General features: G+C 40.0%; 1 protein-coding gene across 3 annotated transcripts in view; it reads right to left on the bottom strand.

Annotated features, from left to right (window-relative positions):
- Positions 1 to 12,164, bottom strand: part of MAST4 (microtubule associated serine/threonine kinase family member 4) — a 599,104-nt gene that overhangs the window by 512,979 nt on the left and 73,961 nt on the right. The gene's annotated exons all lie outside the window — the stretch shown is intronic.

Below are 12,164 nucleotides of genomic sequence, written 5' to 3'. Positions count from 1 at the left end.
TACAGAATACAAAAAAAAAAAAAAAAAAAAAGATAAAAATCATAACTCTAGTTCTTCCTTTGCATCTCAAATTGTGATTGTTACAAAATCAAATTGTTCCAAATTAGCCCAACTTTGATTGCACTCTGAGTGGTCTGGCATTTGGTGCAAAGCCATGGGCCAACTCACTAATCCCATAGAATTACTTCCTCCTCGTTGGAATTCAAGTGGAAGATTTTCCTTACTATAGAGTGAATAGGAAGTGATTCAGTAATTAGTCAATCTAAAGTTCAATGCATGAGGAAAAAATTAAGTCATCAACTGTTCAAGCAAACTCTAAAATGCAATCCTTTTAAAAGCCAGTCTCACCGTTGATAGATAGCGAAGCTGGTCCTTAACGTTTTTTTCTTTCCTTCTTTTTTCTTTTTTTTTTTTAAGATTTTTTTTGATGAGGACCATTTTTAAAGTCTTTGTTGAATTTGTTACAATATTGCTTCTGTTTTATGTTTTGGTTTTTTGGCCACAAGGCATATGGGATCTTAGCTCCCCAACCAGGGATCAAACCCACACCCCCTGCATTGGAGGGTGAAGTCTTAACCGCTGGACCGCCAGGGAAGTCCCCCTTAACATTTTCAAATTGTGATGAATAGGTGAAAACGAATTGCTATTTGACAATGTGAATGCCAAACTCAATCACCATTTACTGGAGAACAAAAACTCAATCATTTCTTGGAGATGCCATTAGCAGCAGCAGACCCATTCCACAGACCAAAAGTATCAAGCAAACAGGTAGTGTTTCCAAGATTTCTGTCTGTGGGCAGTAAAATGAGGAACAGGACAAAACTCATTTATAATGATGAGTGGGAGAGTGGGAACTCAGCATCAACAAGGACTGAGAATAACTAGGTGACAATCTGAGATAAACCATGAATTGGGGGCTGCTAACTGGGGGGGGGGGGGGGGGGGGCGTGGTCATTGGATAATGCTGCCAGCAGCATTTGGGGGTCTAGTCCAGGCCACAGATGATAAAAGAAGGTACAAGGGCCAACAAAAACATGGTAAGATTATTAAATATACTAAAATGGGACTGGATTTCATGAAAAAGAACAAAAACAAAATAAAACAAGAAATGTCCCCCCTACCCCAAGGGACAAGACATTGGTAGTAATTTTATAGTATATTTAGAACAATCCACTATTTCTACAAGGACTAATTATCTAGGTATGAATGATAAGCCATTTGAAAGGAGAGCATCTAATGAGTTAAACTCCTCTACCTTTACTTGTATCATTCCTTTGTGTAAATCTTAACCATGGATAGGGGAACTATGTATGTAACTTGTTGTCCAAATCAGTTCTTTTTTGTGAATACAAGGGATGCTATTAATTATTATACACAATAGGCATAAATATCCCAGGAGCCACACCATTTCATAACCCACCTCCCTTCTCATCTGGCTTCCTACTCATCCTGCAACTCTCAGTGTAGACTCTGCCTTTTTCCCTGGGTTGCTGCCCTCCACCCCAAAAGATGCTGGTGAATTGCCCAGCTAAGTGCCTGCTTGCACCCCAGCATCTATTCTTACCCCAGCATTTGCTGCACTGAACTATAAATATCTGCTTACTCATCTGACCCCTCTACTAGCTATGCCCAAAATTTATTCCTAAATTTCACTTGCATGCTGTGATTTTAAAATGGCCTCGCATTTCTCAATCCTATTAAGTTATGGGGAAATAAAATTTAAAATTATAAAGTTACAGCTACAAGAGTTGTAGGGGCTTTAGTATCAATCTGCGGGCTTGTAAATTTTATGGAAAAACAGCAGTCCTTGAAAAGAAGAGACACTAAAGTGGTTTCATGTTTTTCTCTCTATTAGGGAAGACACTCCAGCCAATTTCTCCACTAAATTAGCTTTCTTTGCCATAATGGAGTCGATGTGATAACAACTGTCCCAAAGCCTGTACATTCTAAGTCACATAAAAAGCAAATGTGCAGGAATGAATATTCCATTTTCTTTTTGGCATGCCACACAATCCATTTGGTGTGATCTGTGCAATTTCTCCCAGACTACAAAGTTCCATACAAGGGAAGCATACAGCAGAATATAGATTACCAGATACGACATGGGGAACAAGAAGGATACTTACTTTTTCTAGCTGGTTAGGGGTCTGTAGAGGTAAATATCACTACCCTCAGAGACATTTCCAAGTCATCCAGAATAAAAATATGAGTCAGATTTTGAAGGCTCAACCCAAAGCACATTTGTAAACATGATCTTGGCAAACTTAAGCCTAGTACAAAGCTTCTTGAGGGCAGGGGATGCTGAATGACTGAATCAATCACATAGGGCAAGTGCAACCCTGGCTACAAATTAGAATAATTGAAATGTTTTTGTTTTTATCAAAGTACTAATGGTCTACAAAGAACTACTGGTCTAGGGACCTGACACTAGATCAATTAAATTAGAACTTCAAGGGATAAAACCCAGTCACTGTTTTTTTTTTTGAGTCCCCATAAGCCTCTTATAGCCAATGAGAACTATTCTTCCACTTCCAATAAGTTTTCCCAGAGCCAGAGATAGTAGCAAGCAACATCTACTATTTCCTATGTGCTAGGCACTATTCTAGGAATGTGTATGTACTAACTCATTCAAAACTCATCATAACCATCCCACATTTTACCAACAAGGAAACTGAGGCTCCAACAGGTTAAATAACTTGCCCAATTCTCCCCATCTAATAAGTGAAGAAAACAGAACTCAGACCTGTCGTCTGCCACCCAAGTCAGCTCTCTTAAGGACTCTGTAGTTCAAATATTACCAGTAAAGAACACTCCCAGAGGTCCCAAGTAGATGCCTCCATATCTAATAGGACCTGGGGAGTGGGAGTTTAGGTGGATTGCAGAGTGAGACATGAGAAGGATTTTGCTTAAAGATGCTATTAACACCAAACAAGCCAATGACAGTGAGAATTATACAATGTAAAATACTTCTCTGCTTTCTAAAAAATAATATTCTTATAGCAGATCTACTTTCCTATCTATATCATTTAAAGCCAAATAGAGACTTGGGGGCAGTTATGCAGAAATGTTGGTAATACCCTTGGCCACTGGATCCTAGTCAATGTTACCTACTGAAGGACACAGTACAAGCAGTGTACTGTGTACCCACAGTACAGGTACAGGTACTCTCCTGTACCCACAGTCTCTCTCCTGGATGATTCCTATCAGCATATAAACATATTCCAAAATCTAAAATGAAACAGAAAACCTTGCTTGTCCCCAAGCCCCATTAGCCATCACCTCATTTCTCTGTTCCCCTTGACACAAAACTCTTCAAAAGAATTCATCAAATGCTTATTTATTCCATCAAATAATGGAATTATTTATTCCATCAAATGCTTCTCCCATTCTGCTTTTATCGGTTTTGAAAAATTCTCAGCCACAATCTCTTCAAATATTGCTGTGTTCTATTTTCCCATTTCTTTTTTTGGACTCCAGTGACATGTATGTTAAACCTTTCTACCATATCTCATGTAGCTCTTCAGCTCTTTTCTCTGCTTCAGTCTGAAGATTTTCACATGATTTACCTTCCAGTTAACTTCTTAAAAATTCTGCATAGGGCTGGCCCTACCTTTGCTTTTTTTTTATTTTTATTTTTTATTTTTTTGCGGTACGCGGGCCTCTCACTGCTGTGGCCTCTCCCGTTGCGGAGCACAGGCTCCGGACGCGCAGGCTCAGCGGCCATGGCTCACGGGCCCAGCCGCTCCGCGGCACGTGGGATCCTCCCGGACCGGGGCACGAACCCGCGTCCCCAGCATCGGCAGGCGGACTCTCCACCACTGCGCCACCAGGAAAGCCCTACCTTTGCTTTTTAGAGCAGTTTTAGGTTCACAGGAAAATTGAGAGGAAGGTACAGAGATTTCCCATGTAGCCCTGCCCCTGCATTATCAACATCCACAACTGAAATGGTACATTTGTTACAATCAATGAACCTACACTGATGCATCATAATCACCCAAAGTCCATAGTTTACACTATGGTTAGGTCTTGGTGTTATACCTTCTATGGGTTTAGACAAATGTATATTTAATGACATGTATCCATCGTATCATACAGAGTATTTTCACTGCCCTAAAAATCCTGTGCTTTGCCTATTCATCTCCTCTCCACTGATCTTTTTACTGTCTCCAAAGTTTTGTCTTTTCCAGAATGTCATATAATTGGAATCATACAGTATGTAACATTTTAAGACCGGCTTCTTTCAGTTAGTAATATGCATTTAAGGCTCCTCCATGTCATTTCATGGATTGATAGCTCATTTCTTTTTAGCACTGAATAATATTCCACAGCCTGAATGTACTACAGCTTATTTATCCATCATGCACTAAAGTACATTTTGGTTGCTTCCAAGTTTGGGAAATTATGAATAAGGCTGCTATAAACATCTATATACAGGTTTTTGTGTGGATGTAAGTTTTCAGCTCCTTTCTATAAATACCAAGGGGTGTCATTGCTTGATCGTATAAGAATAAAACATAAGAATATGTTTTAAAAGTTAGTTAACCAATGGAGTTTAATCTCCCATTAAACCCATCCATTAAGTTCTTTATTTTGATTATTTTCTGGTTACACCATTTCCACTCGTTTTTCTGATTTCTAGTTCTGACAAGATTCTCAATCTCATCTTTTAATTCCTTGGACACACTGACAGTTATTTTAAAGTTTGTATTCATTTTCTCAATTTCCCATGCATCAGTTTCTATTTTTTTTCTTGGTTTTTGGACAAGTCTTATGTTTTCTTTCTTCTTCTCTCCCCTATGTACACTGACTGCCTTTATGACCTCATCCAGCCCCCTGTGTTTAAATGCTTCCTATATGCTGATTACTCGAAATTGGTATTTTTAGCCCTGATCTCTCCCCGTAAGTTCAAATTCTGATCTCCTACTGCCTGCTGGATATCTATACTTGACTGTCTCGTAAGCGTATCATCAAAGTTAATACGTCCAAAACCAAAGTCTTAATTTTTATCACCTCCTCTAGCAATCCTCCACCTCTTGGTAAATGGCAGTTCTATTTTCACTCCCTGGACCAGAAACTTTGGAGGTATCATTACCCCCTTTCTTCCTTACACCCCACATACAAGTCCATCAGCCAATCTTTGGATCTACCTGCAAAACGTACCCGGGATACAACCACCTCTCACCACCTTTGCTTCTGCCACCAGCCTGGCCTGAGCACCAGCCCCTCTCACCTGCATTACTGCCTTAACTTCCCGGCTGGACGCTTCCTGCTCTAACCTTGGTTTCCCACAGTCTATCAACACAGTAGCCAGCGTGATCTTGGCTTGAAGACTTAGGAGGTATCATTCACTCCTTTGTTCAAAACCTTCGATTGGCCTTTCTTCTCAATTAGGATAAAAAGCAGAGCTCTCCAAATGGTGCTTAAGGCCCTCTGTGGTAGTCGCCGTTAATTCGGAGCACCTTTGCTTCCTGTCACTTGCTCACTCCTCTCCGGCCACAGTGGCTTCCTTACTGTGCCTTGAATGGGTCAGAAGGCAGACATCCTCTCCTCAGGACTTGGTGCTTTCTGTTCCCTCCACCTTCAACATCCTAGCCCCTGACAGCCATGGGACCACTCCCTCTCTTCCCTTAGGTCTTTTTTTTTTTTTTTTTTTTTTTTGCGGTATGCGGGCCTCTCACTGTTGTGGCCTCTCCCGTTGCGGAGCACAAGCTCTGGACGCGCAGGCTCAGTGGCCATGGCTCACGGGCCCAGCCGCTCTGCGGCATGTGGGATCTTCCCACACCGGCGCACAAAGCCGTGTCCCCTGCATCGGCAGGCGGACTCTCAACCACTGCGCCACCAGGGAAGCCCTTCCCTTAGGTCTTTATTCAAATAAATAAATAAGTCACCTTCTCAAGGAGACGTCACACAACTGAGCAATAGAAAAAAATAAATAACAACCCCTCCCATCACTTCTTATACCCCTTACCCTAATTTTATTTTTCTCCACAGAAGTTGTCACCATTTGGCATTAACTGTGTGTTTTATTCATTTTAACTGTCTCCCTCTTCTACATTTCAAGCTCTGTGAAAGCGGGAATTTCATCTGTTTTGTTCACTGCTGTGAAATCAGGACCTGACATGTGGTAGGTACTCAAATCACCAGTGAAAAGAGGAATGAATAATGAAAAAACAAGTTAACGAATCACTTTGTACCTGCCTGACTTACATGAACAGATGAAGACCGTTCCTAAAAAGGTGTATCTTTCTAAGGATTTATGACTTACTACGTTCAGTACTCAAAAATGCATAACATCCAAAGCAGCATACAACAGAAGTACACAATACTGAGGTCAGCAACGAAATATCCAAATTATCAAAGAATCCATAACTGCATAAATATCCTGAAGAGACCAAATATTTCCTCCTAAAAAGCACATTCTACAGCTAACGATCTATAGTCTCCTAGAAGACTTTTTTCCAGTTTCTTCTTTTCATTATCTTTAAACAGATGGAAGCAATAAAAGGCACCCAGCATGCTCAGCGTGCTAGCTACATGACTATAGCTCTTTTAAAATGCCACTGTCCCTTTAATTTTAAAATAAATTGTTTACACGCCCAAAGTTCAGAATAGTAAGTGTTCTTGAACACACTAAGAAGTGCCTAAAGAACTAAAAATCCTTGACTGTATTACAATATTTAATTAGGAAAAGAAAAGAATTCTGTAATTAAGGTACTTTACATGATGGAAATGTGAAATGAAGCGCTTAAAATGAAATGATTTGACAGACTCCAAAGAAGTCTTTCTACTCACAGCTTTTGATTGCCTGTGTTTTGTCTCTCTGAAATTGAAGACTGTAACTTAATTAATAACCATTATATCTCAGTCAACAAAAGTTTCAAAGATAGAAAAGCAAAATGGAAGGCCAATAATAGTCCTAAGAGTGTTTTTTAATAACCCCAATTATTAAATTATAAGAGCTCACTCAACACGCTAGATTGTAAGTTCTATGAGGGTCGAGATTTTTTTCTCTGCTCTTCACGGCTATATCCCAGGAGCCTAGAATAGGTCTTGATACATGTCAGACACTCATTAAAAAAACTGGAAGGGCTAAGTAGTACCCTGAACACTGGACACAGTATAGGGCAAAGACCAGGCCTTTACCCACCATGCCCTGCAGGCTCACAATGCTTCTTTACAAAATCCCACTTCACTTTTTCTACAAGTTCAAAATACCAGTTACTGGCAGTTCTGATTACTGCCACCAGTGACAAAACAACACCTATGATACATGGCTCCCTTTTGGTTTGGTTAGCACCTGGAAAGTGTATTTTAGAGGGGAAAAAAGCAAGCTTATAACAGATTATTATTACATCCTGCTGCTTCTTTCCAAATAAAAACTTAGGTGGACCTAAAATTGACTATAGCTCTTGGAACTCCATCTTGTATTTGAGAATACACCATTCAGTTAAAAATATTAAGAAATTCTTTGTGTAGCCTATGTTATTTCTCAATTTATTAGAGGTCAATACAGGTGTCTACTTTGGCTTTTTTTGAATTTTCTTTTTCAGTCCACCCTCTAGCTGGAGTGAATATTAATTCCATCTCCAAGGTGATGGGGCAAATGCATGAAAAATCCAGGCTCTAACCAGGCATATTTGAAGATCCTTAGATCGGGTATGGTGACATACACTATAGTTGTCTGCCAAATATCCTTTTCTCCTTCTTTCTCACTAGCAGAGTCCAGATTTGTTTCCAAACAGCAATATGCCCACCCAAAGGAAAAAAAAAAAAACACCTACGTTCTCCGGACTCCTTTGCGACTAGAAATGGCCACACAACAGTTCTGGCCAGTGACATGAATTTAAAAAGTGGTTAGGTGGGATACTAGTCAGGCAGACAGCAGGAGCATGTGTTTTACCTATTCCCTTCATCCTACTGGAATGTAAATGCAATACTAGAAGCACAGCAGCCATCTTAAGACCACAAGGGGACAAGCACACACCAAGGACAGCTGACAATAAGGAGAGAAAGGTCTAGATCCCTGAAGGAACACAGGAGCCACCACACCAGCTATGCACCGCCTACCTTATTTTTTTCCTTCAGTGAGAACAGAACCTCTCACTAGGTCAAAGCCACAGTTTTCAGGTTGTATTTCGTGATACAGATTTGAATCCTAACTGATACAGATAATAGTGGGGACTAGAAAATCAGAGGAAATGATAGCTTTTGGTACTGCTTTCCTAAACTTAACTTGGAACATTTATAAAAATGAAAACAAACTACGTGCTAATATCCGATTTTTCACATTTTAAGCAAGGCAACAGCACTGAGAGACTAATTGTTGTCTGTGGCTAAGAGAAATTAACTTTAAGAAGGCACATTCTTTTATTAAATAAAATTAACTTAAATTCATACGGAGGTTGGGAAATTCAAGCACCACTAATGAACGTCTGAATTACAGAATTTAATTTTATCCCTTTTATCATGGTAATTAAGATAATTATTTGTATATAAATAATGTTTCCAAAATATTTGCTACCATCAAAAAACAGCTGAATCTCAAAAATTAGAATCCCTCCCAAAGCATACCAAAAACAATTGACTTGCAACATAAAAGACAGTGTTTCCTACACCATGGTCAGCAAGTCAGACCAGCCTTACTGAATTTATCACAAATTGAGTTACTGCAGACAACACAATGCAGTTTTACTAAACACTCACAGATGTTCCTTAAATAAGTCCTGGTCATTGTCAGGCTGGAGATGATGTGAGGCTTGACTTCTACAATCCCATAGCCTCTGGTTTTGGAGAAAAGAGAGGCTACTGCTCACATACATCACATTCCACAGTGACCCCCAAACCCTGGGCAATGCACAGTGGTGAACTGGATCCCTGTCCTCACCAGCACTCTGCCATATGCCAGGAAGTCCTTCCACCACCTTCCCACCCAGCAAACTCCGACTGACCCTCAAAGACCCAGAACCAACGCCTCATTCTCTCTGTAATGGTTATACCCTCAGCACCTTACATGCACACCTTTACTACAGCATGCTCTACACAGCACTATAACAGTCTCTTTGTATATCTGGTACTTCTTATTTGGCTATAAACTGCTCACCAAGACTATGCTTTCTTCATCTTTGCATCCCTAGAGTCCACAAAATTCATGTAAAAATACTCAAAGTTTGCTGAATGACTGAATGAATGATTCAATGAATATGTAATGGCATTTACTCTTGCCAGTATCATCAGAAAATGCATCAAAATTTAAGTTATGACTTTAGATGGGATCTTTAAAGGAGAACAAAGGGTTGTTCTGTTCACCATTTGGCCTAGAAATCTTCTAAACCTGGATATCAACGGCCACCTTACATCTGAAGAGCACTTGAGTATTTGCTCGTACAGACACTGTCTGACGAAGCTACAGCATCCAGATGAGGTAGAGACTGTGTGGTTATGGGGCGTATCAGAGATAACACTGGAAATCGGACAACTCGAGCTCAAGTCCCAGCCTGGCTACTTCCAGCTACCAGACGGTAACTGCTTTCCCTCCTACCTTGCAGGCTGCTGTGAGGATAAAATTTTTTATTTGCTGCTGCTCCCCTGCCCTGAGCCAGAGCACACTGTCTGGCACCTAAGGGGCATGCACATGTCACTGAAGCAATGACCCGGAGAAGACACAGTGTCTGGCCTCAAAGACCAGGCCTTTACCCACCATGCCCTGCAGGCTCACAGTGCTTCTTTACAAAATCCCACTTCACTTTTTCTACAAGTTCAAAATATCAGTTACTGGTCCTCAGTGTTTTCCTGAAAGACTATATGCCAGTTGTTGCCTTGACAAGTTCGCTTGCCTAGGTTTAATTTGATATTGATTTAAAAGGAAAGAGGGGAAAAAAAAACATAACCATTCTACAATTAACGGTTACGCTTACATAAAACTTGGTTGGAAACTGGTTGGTCTCTGCGACACTTTGTTTTCTCTAGAATGAAACTGCATTCCTTTTCAGGCTAAACAGGCCAAACTAAATGTTCAGCTGGAGAATCAAGGGCATGTTCACAATTATGCCTGAAAACCAACTACTTTATCTGTGTATTTTTATGATGCAAATTTAAAAAGTGGAATAATGTAGCCTGTGTTCATCTATTCCTAGGCTCTCTTTACACAGTGTACACATTCCATTTAAGGCTTCTCTTCAGAGGTGGTCAGCTGGCTCTGAAGCAGCAGCAGCTTGCACTGGAAGAGGCAAACTGATAATGCAAAGCTTACTAGTATCCATAAAATAAATGTTTACACACAGACACTAAATTTGTATACAGTCGTTCTTTGGTCGGTTCAACACACACATATTTCCCCATATAGGAACACTAGAGAGGATTTTAAGAAAGTATGTGTCACTTTTTACCTTCCTCCTTTATTTTCAGTTGTGCCATCTCCTGCATGGGTGGGTTCCATTTTTAACTGTTTCCATGGTTTATCACACTGGCCTACAGCTAAATACTCCCACATACCCATCAGTAACCAAAGCACACTTTCAATCATCTTCATGGTTAACAAGGAAGATGACAGGCAGCAAAGTAGGAAGAGAGAGCATATAGAAATAAGCAGAGCTCAAACTGAATGGAAATTAAACTTCCCTTGCTGATGGTACTCACACACGCATCTTTCATTCAGGATGATACATTTACAAAAGCAAAATTCTATTAACTGGAAACGTATATGGGGAATTATATTACAGATACCGATTTCACTTGGTTATAAAATGCTGAAGAAAATTATTGCTACGGAATTGAGGGGATGGAATATCAGCACATTAATACAGAATATGCAATTGCTTCTCCACGTAATATTAGGGTAGCATTATTTCATGAAGACACAATTGGAATTTTAAAGGGTCTCTGGGTGTTGCCCAATTGTCATGAGATTGCAGATTGCTCATCTATTAGAAACTCTGAAGATATTCTCCTTAGTGATAAGACAGTGTCCTCTGTTAAAACAATGATAATTTTTATCTGTGCTTGTCACCCAGTAAACTAGATAGGCTATTGATTTAGACTGGACACCCAAATACCCAAACAACAATGAACGGTGAATAAATTCAGTCATTAATAGAAAACAAAGACAGATCTGTTTCATGTAGCTGGTCAGCAGTCAGTCTATAAAGCAGAAATAATTTACAAAACCTCTGGAATGAACATTTTTCTTGTAAGTTTATTACCTCTACGGAATCTTCCCATTAATATGGTGAACAACATTTACTCTACAGTTGCAAAAATAAATAAATATATGAAAGAAAGAGATATTGGATACTACTGGGCAAAGTAAGATACATGGGCTCTCGAAACTCAATTTTGCTTGGGAAAAATGAAACTGATATACCCACTATTTGAACTTACCTGCATTACATACCCAAGAATTATGTCTCACAGGTATAAAAAGGCATTTTGCCTTTCCAAGGCACTAGAGAAGGAGAACGTTTCATTTAGCAATTTATAAAACACATGTGAGCCTAACACTTCAGAGTACTTTAAAACCGGGGGGTATTCTTTTTTTCATAAAGTCAAGTCACATAAGCAAAAAAATACGTTTGCAACCCAAAAAGCATTCCTTTAGCCAATAAAGCAAGCTATCTTAGATTTGTCTCTCCATTACATGGAAAACCCAGTGAACCTAATCAACTGAGGTTATCAGAGTTTCTTTAATCAATCAAGAGTACCACCCACACTGTCTTCTCATCAATATTTCTCACCGCTTCCTCTTCCCCAATTACAAAAGACCAGATAACTCTGTGACTGATGGGAGATAACGCACAAGCTTATTTTCCACTGTTAAACAGAGTTAACATACCCAGGGAAGCTATTTCAATTACTGAATAAATGGAAAAGGGTTAAATTGGAATTTAATGCAACAGGATTTAACAATGTTCCCAACCTCATCAAGCAGGCAAACAGGCAATTTCTGAGGAAAATATGCTAGAGAAGATAAATCTCATGAAAGGTAATGTAGACACAGCATTCACATTTCAAGGTTATTTCAAAACAACAACAACAGGGCTTCCCTGGTGGCGCAGTGGTTGAGAGCCCTCCTGCCGATGCAGGGGACACGGGTTCGTGCCCCGGTCCGGGAAGATCCCACATGCCGCGGAGCGGCTGGGCCCGTGAGCCATGGCCGCTGCGCCCGCGCG

The sequence above is a fragment of the Physeter macrocephalus genome, chromosome 8, assembly GCF_002837175.3.
Source record: "Physeter macrocephalus isolate SW-GA chromosome 8, ASM283717v5, whole genome shotgun sequence".
Classification (NCBI taxonomy): Eukaryota; Metazoa; Chordata; class Mammalia; order Artiodactyla; family Physeteridae; genus Physeter; species Physeter macrocephalus.
This window is presented reverse-complemented; position numbering and strand designations above follow the sequence as displayed.